At 47.1% G+C, this 11680-nt stretch overlaps 1 long non-coding RNA gene and 1 pseudogene across 1 annotated transcript; both read left to right on the forward strand.

Moving 5' to 3' along the window:
• LOC135504556 (transcription elongation factor A protein 2-like) overlaps positions 1–4569 on the forward strand; it is a 72448-nt pseudogene extending 67879 nt beyond the window's left edge.
• A 795-nt stretch (positions 4570–5364) lies between these two features.
• On the forward strand, positions 5365–10477 carry LOC135503868 (uncharacterized). Its single transcript, XR_010450013.1, has 2 exons — positions 5365–8122; positions 8219–10477. It is a non-coding gene; the product is annotated as an uncharacterized LOC135503868 (long non-coding RNA).
• Positions 10478–11680: the final 1203 nt, after the last annotated feature.

An 11680-nucleotide genomic window follows, 5' to 3' on the forward strand; every position in this document is an offset into this window, starting at 1 on the left:
CTGCTCCCTAGATATATACACTACCCTAGATATATACACTACCCTGCTCCCTAGTTATATACACTACCCTACTCCCTGGTTATATACACTACCCTGCTCCCCTCGATATATACACTACCCTGCTCCCTAGATATATACACTACCCTGCTCCCTAGATATAGACACTACCCTGCTCCCTCGATATATACACTACCCTACTCCCTAGTTATAGACACTACCCTGCTCTCTAGATATACACACTACCCTGCTCCCTAGTTGTATACACTACCCTGCTCCCTAGATATATACACTACACTGCTCCCTAGATATATACACTACCCTGCTCCCTAGATATATACACTACCCTACTCCCTAGTTATATACACTACCCTACTCCCTAGTTATATACACTACCCTACTCCCTAGTTATATACACTACCCTGCTCCCTAGATATATACACTACCCTGCTCCCTAGTTATACACACTACCCTGCTCCCTAGATATAATAATAATAATAATATATCCCATTTAGCAGACGCTTTTGTCCAAAGCGACTTACAAGTCGGCTGGGGCCACATATGGGTGGTCCCAGCGGGAATCGAACCCACGACGCTTGGCGTTGCAAGCGCCATGCTCTACCGACTGAGCCACACAGGACCCTATATACACTACCCTGCTCCCTAGATATACACACTACGCGGCTCCCTAGATATATACACTACCCTGCTCCCTATATATATACACTACCCTGCTCCCTAGTTATATACACTACCCTGCTCCCTAGTTATATACACTACCCTGCTCCCTAGATATATACACTACCCTGCTCCCTAGTTATATACACTACCCTGCTCCCTAGATATAGACACTACCCTGCTCCCTAGATATATACACTACCCTGCTCCCTAGATATATACACTACCCTGCTACCTAGATATATACACTACCCTGCTCCCTAGATATATACACTACCCTGCTCCCTAGTTATATACACTACCCTGCTCCCTAGATATAGACACTACCCTGCTCCCTAGATATATACACTACCCTGCTCCCTAGATATATACACTACCCTGCTCCCTAGATATATACACTACCCTGCTCCCTAGATATATACACTACCCTGCTCCCTAGATATATACACTACCCTACTCCCTGGTTATATACACTACCCTGCTCCCTAGATATATACACTACCCTGCTCCCTAGATATATACACTACCCTGCTCCCTAGATATATACACTACCCTGCTCCCTAGTTGTACACACTACCCTGCTCCCTAGATATATACACTACCCTGCTCCCTAGATATACACACTACCCTGCTCCCTAGTTGTATACACTACCCTGCTCCCTAGATATATACACTACCCTGCTCCCTAGATATATACACTACCCTACTCCCTAGTTATATACACTACCCTACTCCCTAGTTATACACACTACCCTGCTCCCTAGATATACACACTACCCTGCTCCCTAGATATATACACTACCCTGCTCCCTAGATATATACACTACCCTGCTCCCTAGTTGTACACACTACCCTGCTCCCTAGATATATACACTACCCTGCTCCCTAGATATATACACTATCCTGCTCCCTAGTTGTATACACTACCCTGCTCCCTAGATATATACACTACCCTACTCCCTAGTTATAGACACTACCCTGCTCCCTAGATATATACACTACCCTGCTCCCTAGATATATACACTACCCTACTCCCTAGTTATAGACACTACCCTGCTCCCTAGATATATACACTACCCTGCTCCCTAGATATATACACTACCCTGCTCCCTAGATATATACACTACCCTACTCCCTAGTTATATACACTACCCTACTCCCTAGTTATACACACTACCCTGTTCCCTAGATATACACACTACCCTGCTCCCTAGATATATACACTACCCTGCTCCCTAGAATAATACACTACCCTAGATATATACACTACCCTGCTCCCTAGTTATATACACTACCCTGCTCCCTTGTTGTATACACTACCCTGCTCCCTAGATATATACACTACCCTGCTCCCTAGATATATACACTACCCTACTCCCTAGTTATAGACACTACCCTGCTCCCTAGATATATACACTACCCTGCTCCCTAGTTATATACACTACCCTACTCCCTAGTTATATACATTACCCTGCTCCCTAGATATATACACTACCCTGCTCCCTAGATATATACCCTACCCTGCTCCCTAGTTGTATACACTACCCTGCTCCCTAGATATATACACTACCCTGCTCCCTAGATATATACACTACCCTGCTACCTAGTTGTATACACTACCCTGCTCCCTAGTTATATACACTACCCTACTCCCTAGATATATACACTACCCTACTCGCTAGATATATAGACTACCCTGCTCCCTAGATATATACACTACCCTGCTCCCTAGTTATACACACTACCCTACTCCCTAGATATATACACTACCCTGCTCCCTAGATATATACACTACCCTTCTCCCTAGTTATACACACTACCCTACTCCCTAGATATATACACTACCCTGCTCCCTAGATATATACACTACCCTGCTCCCTAGATATATACACTACCCTGCTCCCTAGTTATACACACTACCCTGCTCCCTAGATATATACACTACCCTGCTCCCTAGATATATACACTACCCTGCTCCCTAGTTATACACACTACCCTGCTCCCTAGATATATACACTACCCTGCTCCCTAGATATATACACTTCCCTAGATATATACACTACCCTGCTCCCTAGTTATATACACTACCCTGCTCCAGATCAGTATTCATGTGTATACGGGGTAGAGGTAAGGGGTTCATTTGGAATCCAACATATGACTAATGAGAGGTACCTAACCTTGACTTGTTGTGATTTGTAAATAAGGGCTTGGTAGATGTAGGGGAAGTGGGATCATGGTGATTCTGGCTGTGGCTTGCTCTCTCAGCCATTTTGCAGTACCACGGTGTCACCACTAGATGGCAGCAGACATTGTCAAGCAGTGGGGACTTTACCTTGGTTACGAATGTGTGGTAACCGTGCAGACTTTTAAATTAAGTTATACATTCTCTCACATCAGGATAATACCACACACCAACCAGATAGTTTTTTTTTCTCTCTATCTCATGTATTCTCACATTTAGGTAATTTAGCAGACGCTCTTATCCAGAAGGACTTGCAATCAGTGAATTCAACTGAGGTAAATCAACCACATGTATAACCTTTACTGAAATCTTTTCTCCTTCCACTCCAGTTCTGTTGAGGAGAAGATGATGATTTGCTACAAGATGAGCGGATAAAGAAGAACCGGGACCTATTTTGTTACAACTGCAAATAGTTTTTTATTCTTTTCCTCCTTTTGTTGTTTTTATTTTGTTTTGATACCTCATAAATCTGGAATATATTTTGAGAAAATGTCATTTCTATGATTATGGAGCTAGTCTAGTATTTTAATTTCTATGATATAGAGAGCTCGTCTAGTATTTTAATTTCTATGATATGGAGCTTGACTAGTATTTTAATTTCTATGATATGGAGCTTGACTAGTATTTTAATTTCTATGATATGGAGCTTGTCTAGTATTTTAATTTCTATGATATGGAGCTAGTTTAGTATTTTAATTTCTATGATATGGAGCTAGTCTAGTATTTTAATTTCTATGATATGGAGCTAGTCTAGTATTTTAATTTCTATGACATGTAGCTCGTCTAGTATTTTAATTTCTATGATATGGAGCTCGTCTAGTATTTTAATTTCTATGATATGGAGCTCGTCTGGGTATCTTTTCTGTTTCTGCTCTCTTACCAACCTCTTATTGAATGTCATGTTTGGCTTGACAACGAGTTGACAAGAGCACCAACCGATCTCAGAAACCGATCTCAGAAACCGATCATGGAAACCGATCTCGAAACCGATCATGGAAACCGATCTCGAAACCGATCATGGAAACCGATCTCGAAACCGATCATGGAAACCGATCTCGGAAACCGATCATGGAAACCGATCTCGGAAACCGATCATAGAAACCGATCTCGTAAACCGATGATGGAAACCGATCTCGGAAACCGATCATAGAAACCGATCTCGTAAACCGATCATGGAAACCGATCTCGGAAACCGATCTTGGAAACCGATCTCGGAAACCGTTATCGGTACCAGGCTGAAGTTAAGCACTTATTCTTAAAAACAAAGTTTTGGTTTGATGTTTATTAGTTTAAGCTGTATCTTACAACAACAACAAAAAAGCTTTTGTTTTTGGCATTAGGGAACATAGTGGTGCCTTTTTTTGCCTCTCTGTGCCACAAATGATTATTTTGCTATTAGTTTTATACACTTGCTGTAGATAGAGTATATGCACGCTTAACCTTTGTATCCCAAATGGCACCTTATTCACTATATAGGGCACTAAAAACAGTGCACTTTCAAGGGAATAGGGTGCCATTTGGGACCCTCCCTAGGTCTCTAGGATACACCCCTGCTGTATATAGAACAAGCCGTTGTTTGGAGTCATTCTGAATCTACTGTCTTACATACACGCTGCACGGGTTCTTATTAAAGACTTCCATTTACGTTTAAATTCTTCTGTTAAAATGAACAAATGAATGAAACTGGAGGTTTCAGTGATGGCCTATCTCCGGAGGTTTCAGTGATGGCCTATCTCCGGTCAAACCCGAACCCGGACGACGCTGGGCCAATTGTGCGCTGCCCTATGGGACTCCCAATAAAGGTCGGTTGTGATACAGCCTGGAATTGAACCAGGGTTTGTAGTGACGCCTCTAGCACTGAAATGCCTTAGATCGCAAGTCACTCGGGAGCCCGAAATCAACTGGGCCACGTGCAGTTCAGTAAATCAACTGGGCCACGTGCAGTTCAGTAGATCAACTGGGCCACGTGCAGTTCAGTAAATCAACTGGGCCACGTGAGGTTCAGTAAATCAACTGGGCCACGTGAGGTTCAGTAAATCAACTGGGCCACGTGCAGTTCAGTAGATCAACTGGGCCACGTGCAGTTCAGTAAATCAACTGTGCCACGTGAGGTTCAGTAGATCAACTAGGCCACGTGAGGTTCAGTAGATCAACTGGGCCACGTGAGGTTCAGTAAATCAACTGGGCCACGTGAGGTTCAGTAAATCAACTGGGCCACGTGAGGTTCAGTAAATCAACTGGGCCACGTGAGGTTCAGTAAATCAACTGGGCCACGTGAGGTTCAGTAAATCAACTGGGCCACGTGAGGTTCAGTAGATCAACTAGGCCACGTGAGGTTCAGTAGATCAACTGGGCCACGTGAGGTTCAGTAAATCAACTGGGCCACGTGAGGTTCAGTAAATCAACTGGGCCACGTGAGGTTCAGTAAATCAACTGGGCCACGTGCAGTTCAGTAAATCAACTGGGCCACGTGAGGTTCAGTAAATCAACTGGGCCACGTGAGGTTCAGTAAATCAACTGGGCCATGTGCAGTTCAGTAGATCAACTGGGCCACGTGAGGTTCAGTAAATCAACTGGGCCACGTGAGGTTCAGTAAATCAACTGGGCCACGTGAGGTTCAGTAAATCAACTGGGCCACGTGCAGTTCAGTAAATCAACTGGGCCACGTGAGGTTCAGTAAATCAACTGGGCCACGTGAGATTCAGTAAATCAACTGGGCCACGTGAGGTTCAGTAAAACAACTGGGCAACGTGAGGTTCAGTAGATCAACTGGGCCACGTGCGGTTCAGTAAATCAACTGGGCCATGTGAGGTTCCGTAGATCAACTGGGCCACGTGAGGTTCAGTAAATCAACTGTTCTAGAGCAGACATATAGAACAAGGAACCATGTCAGAGAAGCATGTTTGTTCTACGTAGCATATTTCTATCTGAACAGGAAGTATCCTCCTTTTGGCAATGTCACCTGACTTGTTACGCCTGAGATCTTGCCCCTTTTCTTATAAAATATTTTTGAGCATTGCATATAACTTCATCATAGAATATAAAACCTTCCAAAAAGTTGATGTACGTTTCTCATCACTTCTCACCAAATCAACTGAAAAGTTTGCTGTGGACAAACCCAAAAGAGGGACAAACCTCTAGCCAATTCAGCTCTACTACATTTGGCATGGCATCTCAGCTCTACTACATTTGGCATGGCATCTCAGCTCTACTACATTTGGCATGGCATCTCAGCTCTACTACATTTGGCATGGCACCTCAGCTCGACTACATTTGGCATGGCACCTCAGCTCTACTACATTTGGCATGGCACCTCAGCTCTACTACATTTGGCATGGCACCTCAGCTCTACTACATTTGGCATGGCACCTCAGCTCTACTACATTTGGCATGGCACCTCAGCTCTACTACATTTGGCATGGCACCTCAGCTCTACTACATTTGGCATGGCACCTCAGCTCTACTACATTTGGCATGGCACCTCAGCTCTACTACATTTGGCATGGCATCTCAGCTCTACTACATTTGGCATGGCACCTCAGCTCTACTACATTTGGCATGGCACCTCAGCTCTACTACATTTGGCATGGCACCTCAGCTCTACTACATTTGGCATGGCACCTCAGCTCTACTACATTTGGCATGGCACCTCAGCTCTACTACATTTGGCATGGCACCTCAGCTCTACTACATTTGGCATGGCACTTACTAGTTACTCCTAAAAGTCCATCTGCTGCTGACCTTATCCTCGAATAGAAACCTAATTGTAATTAAACATCTATAAATGACTAATTAACCTATAAATGACTAACTGTTGTAGTTCAGTGTCATCGAGGTCATGAGGTAATCAGCTGGAATGGTACAGCTGCCATCTCTCCCCGGTCCGAGACTAGAGTCCTGTTCACAATGTAGGAAACAGACCAAAATGGTTCAAAACAGAGTGGGAGATGTTTTTTTTTGTGTTTTGTTTTTACATTGCAAAACGGCGATGCTACGGCGTACCGGTAATGACCACGATTGTGAGGTCGTGTCTACACTTGAAATGTGGTAGTGTGTGTGTGAAGTGCTATGTTTATTTTGGCAATAGCAGGTTATTTCCATACCCGTGGATCAGGAGGGGGACCAGGCCTTTCAAAACCCCTCGTGTCTACACTTGACACTTACATGTGACTTCAGAATACAAAGACCGCATTAAAAAGGTCGCTTTGCGATCTGTTTATATTCAGATCTGGCTGATCACTTCAAGAGGTGGTACGTTGGGGGTGGCAGGTAGCCTAGTGGTTAGAGGCAGGTAGCCTAGTGGTTAGAGGCAGGTAGCCTAGTGGTTAGAGTGTGGGGTGGCAGGTAGCCTAGTGGTTAGAGTGTAGGGGTGGCAGGTAGCCTAGTGGTTAGAGTGTAGGGGCAGCAGGTAGCCTAGTGGTTAGAGTGTAGAGGTGGCAGGTAGCCTAGTGGTTAGAGGGTAGGGGTGGCAGGTAACCTAGTGGTTAGAGTGTAGGGGTGGCAGGTAGCCTAGTGGTTAGAGTGTAGAGGCGGCAGGGTAGCCTAGTGGTTAGAGTGTAGGGGTGGCAGGTAGCCTAGTGGTTAGAGTGTAGGGGTGGCAGGTAGCCTAGTGGTTAGAGTGTAGGGGTGGCAGGTAGCCTAGTGGTTAGAGTGTAGAGGTGGCAGGTAGCCTAGTGGTTAGAGCCTGGTAGCCTAGTGGTTAAAGGCAGGTAGCCTAGTGGTTAGAGTGTAGAGGTGGCAGGTAGCCTAGTGGTTAGAGCCTGGTAGCCTAGTGGTTAGAGCCTGGTAGCCTAGTGGTTAGAGGCAGGTAGCCTAGTGGTTAGAGTGTAGGGGTGGCAGGTAGCCTAGTGGTTAGAGGCAGGTAGCCTAGTGGTTAGAGTGTAGGGGTGGCAGGTAGCCTAGTGGTTAGAGGCAGGTAGCCTAGTGGTTAGAGTGTAGGGGTGGCAGGTAGCCTAGTGGTTAGAGTGTAGGGGTGGCAGGTAGCCTAGTGGTTAGAGTGTAGGGGTGGCAGGTAGCCTAGTGGTTAGAGTGTAGAGGTGGCAGGTAGCCTAGTGGTTAGAGGCAGGTAGCCTAGTGGTTAGAGTGTAGGGGTGGCAGGTAGCCTAGTGGTTAGAGTGTAGGGGTGGCAGGTAGCCTAGTGGTTAGAGGCAGGTAGCCTAGTGGTTAGAGTGTAGGGGTGGCAGGTAGCCTAGTGGTTAGAGGCAGGTAGCCTAGTGGTTAGAGTGTAGGGGTGGCAGGTAGCCTAGTGGTTAGAGTGTAGGGGTGGCAGGTAGCCTAGTGGTTAGAGTGTAGAGGTGGCAGGTAGCCTAGTGGTTAGAGTGTAAGGGTGGCAGGTAGCCTAGTGGTTAGAGGCAGGTAGCCTAGTGGTTAGAGTGTAGGGGTGGCAGGTAGCCTAGTGGTTAGAGGCAGGTAGCCTAGTGGTTAGAGTGTAAGGGTGGCAGGTAGCCTAGTGGTTAGAGGCAGGTAGCCTAGTGGTTAGAGTGTAGGGGTGGCAGGTAGCCTAGTGGTTAGAGGCAGGTAGCCTAGTGGTTAGAGTGTAAGGGTGGCAGGTAGCCTAGTGGTTAGAGGCAGGTAGCCTAGTGGTTAGAGTGTAGGGGTGGCAGGTAGCCTAGTGGTTAGAGGCAGGTAGCCTAGTGGTTAGAGTGTAAGGGTGGCAGGTAGCCTAGTGGTTAGAGGCAGGTAGCCTAGTGGTTAGAGTGTAGGGGGGGCAGGTAGCCTAGTGGTTAGAGTGTAGAGGTGGCAGGTAGCCTAGTGGTTAGAGTGTAGGGGTGGCAGGTAGCCTAGTGGTTAGAGGCAGGTAGCCTAGTGGTTAGAGTGTAGGGGTGGCAGGTAGCCTAGTGGTTAGAGGCAGGTAGCCTAGTGGTTAGAGTGTAGGGGTGGCAGGTAGCCTAGTGGTTAGAGGCAGGTAGCCTAGTGGTTAGAGTGTAGGGGTGGCAGGTAGCCTAGTGGTTAGAGTGTAGGGGTGGCAGGTAGCCTAGTGGTTAGAGGCAGGTAGCCTAGTGGTTAGAGTGTAGGGGTGGCAGGTAGCCTAGTGGTTAGATGCAGGTAGCCTAGTGGTTAGAGTGTAGGGGGGGCAGGTAGCCTAGTGGTTAGAGTGTAGAGGTGGCAGGTAGCCTAGTGGTTAGAGTGTAGGGGTGGCAGGTAGCCTAGTGGTTAGAGGCAGGTAGCCTAGTGGTTAGAGTGTAGGGGTGGCAGGTAGCCTAGTGGTTAGAGGCAGGTAGCCTAGTGGTTAGAGTGTAAGGGTGGCAGGTAGCCTAGTGGTTAGAGGCAGGTAGCCTAGTGGTTAGAGTGTAGGGGTGGCAGGTAGCCTAGTGGTTAGAGGCAGGTAGCCTAGTGGTTAGAGTGTAAGGGTGGCAGGTAGCCTAGTGGTTAGAGGCAGGTAGCCTAGTGGTTAGAGTGTAGGGGTGGCAGGTAGCCTAGTGGTTAGAGGCAGGTAGCCTAGTGGTTAGAGTGTAAGGGTGGCAGGTAGCCTAGTGGTTAGAGGCAGGTAGCCTAGTGGTTAGAGTGTAGGGGGGGCAGGTAGCCTAGTGGTTAGAGTGTAGAGGTGGCAGGTAGCCTAGTGGTTAGAGTGTAGGGGTGGCAGGTAGCCTAGTGGTTAGAGGCAGGTAGCCTAGTGGTTAGAGTGTAGGGGTGGCAGGTAGCCTAGTGGTTAGAGGCAGGTAGCCTAGTGGTTAGAGTGTAGGGGTGGCAGGTAGCCTAGTGGTTAGAGGCAGGTAGCCTAGTGGTTAGAGTGTAGGGGTGGCAGGTAGCCTAGTGGTTAGAGTGTAGGGGTGGCAGGTAGCCTAGTGGTTAGAGGCAGGTAGCCTAGTGGTTAGAGTGTAGGGGTGGCAGGTAGCCTAGTGGTTAGATGCAGGTAGCCTAGTGGTTAGAGTGTAGGGGGGGCAGGTAGCCTAGTGGTTAGAGTGTAGAGGTGGCAGGTAGCCTAGTGGTTAGAGTGTAGGGGTGGCAGGTAGCCTAGTGGTTAGAGGCAGGTAGCCTCATGGTTAGAGTGTAGGGGTGGCAGGTAGCCTAGTGGTTAGAGGCAGGTAGCCTAGTGGTTAGAGTGTAGGGGTGGCAGGTAGCCTAGTGGTTAGAGGCAGGTAGCCTAGTGGTTAGAGTGTAGGGGTGGCAGGTAGCCTAGTGGTTAGAGGCAGGTAGCCTAGTGGTTAGAGTGTAGGGGTGGCAGGTAGCCTAGTGGTTAGAGTGTAGGGGTGGCAGGTAGCCTAGTGGTTAGAGGCAGGTAGCCTAGTGGTTAGAGTGTAGGGGTGGCAGGTAGCCTAGTGGTTAGATGCAGGTAGCCTAGTGGTTAGAGTGTAGGGGGGGCAGGTAGGCTAGTGGTTAGAGTGTAGGGGGGGCAGGTAGCCTAGTGGTTAGAGTGTAGGGGCGGCAGGTAGCCTAGTGGTTAGAATGTTGGGCCAGTATGCGTAAAGGTTGCTGGTTCGAACCCCCCGGCGTGACAAAGTAAAAATCTGTCATTCGGCCCCTGAACAAGGCAGTTAACCCACTGTTCCTAGGCCGTCATTGTAAATAATAATTTGTTCTTAACTGACTTGCCTAGTTAAATAAAGGTTCAATTAAAAATTGTGTGCAGATTTCTCTTCAGTCTGGATGCGTTCAGGCTACTGAAAGGGAGATGACAGTCATCAGCACTCCTCCCACAAGTTTCCTGAAAATGTGTTTTGGCCTAGTGTGTGAAGAACGTGTTTGCTGGCCTTATAAATGCTAGCCAGCTAGCTAATATTTAGCTAACAGAGTAATGCTAACCCTTTTGCAATCCCTTTAACGTTGCTGGCTAGCTACAGAGGTTAGCTTGCTGGCTAGCTACAGAGGTTAACTTGCTGGCTAGCTACAGAGGTTAGCTTGCTGGCTAGCTACAGAGGTTAGCTCGCTGGCTAGCTACAGAGGTTAGCTCGCTGGCTCGCTACAGAGGTTAGCTTGCTGGTTAGCTATTGCCATCAGTTGTTGTTGTTATTTGTGATATTTTGCCTATTCCACCGTTTGCACTCTGGCATTTGAATATAGCGCTGGAAAGCAGGCCGTACTGTGGACACGTTTAAATGTAGGTGTAGATAGAATGATCAGAATGGTAAACTGTGAAGTCTAGACACAACCTCTCCTGACAAGACACTCAGAGGCAACGTGACTTCTAAAGAGCTGCAAGACTAGACGCTTAATTGCTGTAGTCTTAATTAGGTTTCAGTGTATATATTCAGTTAGTCCCTGTCTCTTGTTTTGGTGAAGTATTCGGCCTCTTTCTCTCTGCTGACAATAGCTCCCCCCCCCCACATAGTCCCTCGTCCTTTCTCTCTCTGGACACATATTCCCCTCGTCCTTTCTCTCTCTGGACACATAGTCCCTCGTCCTTTCTCTATCTGGGGCGGCAGGGTAGCCTAGTGGTTAGAGCGTTGGACTAGTAACCGGAAGGTTGTGAGTTCAAACCCCCGAGCTGACAAGGTACAAATCTGTCGTTCTGCCCCTGAACAGGCAGTTAACCCACTGTTCCCAGGCCGTCATTGAAAATAAGAATATGTTCTTAACTGACTTGCCTGGTTAAATAAAGGTAAAATAAAAAAATAAATAAAATATCTGGACACGTCCTTTCCTCTCTGGACACATATTCCCCTCTCTGGACACAGTCCCTCGTCCTTTCTCTATCTGGACACATATTTCTCTGTCCTTTCTCTATCTGGACTCATAGTCCCTCGTCCTTTCTCTATCTGGACACATATTCCCCTCGTCCTTTCTCTCTCTGGACACATAGTCCCTCGTCCTTTCTCTCTCTGG

The sequence above is a fragment of the Oncorhynchus masou genome, chromosome 18 (assembly GCF_036934945.1).
Source record: "Oncorhynchus masou masou isolate Uvic2021 chromosome 18, UVic_Omas_1.1, whole genome shotgun sequence".
NCBI lineage: Eukaryota > Metazoa > Chordata > Actinopteri > Salmoniformes > Salmonidae > Oncorhynchus > Oncorhynchus masou.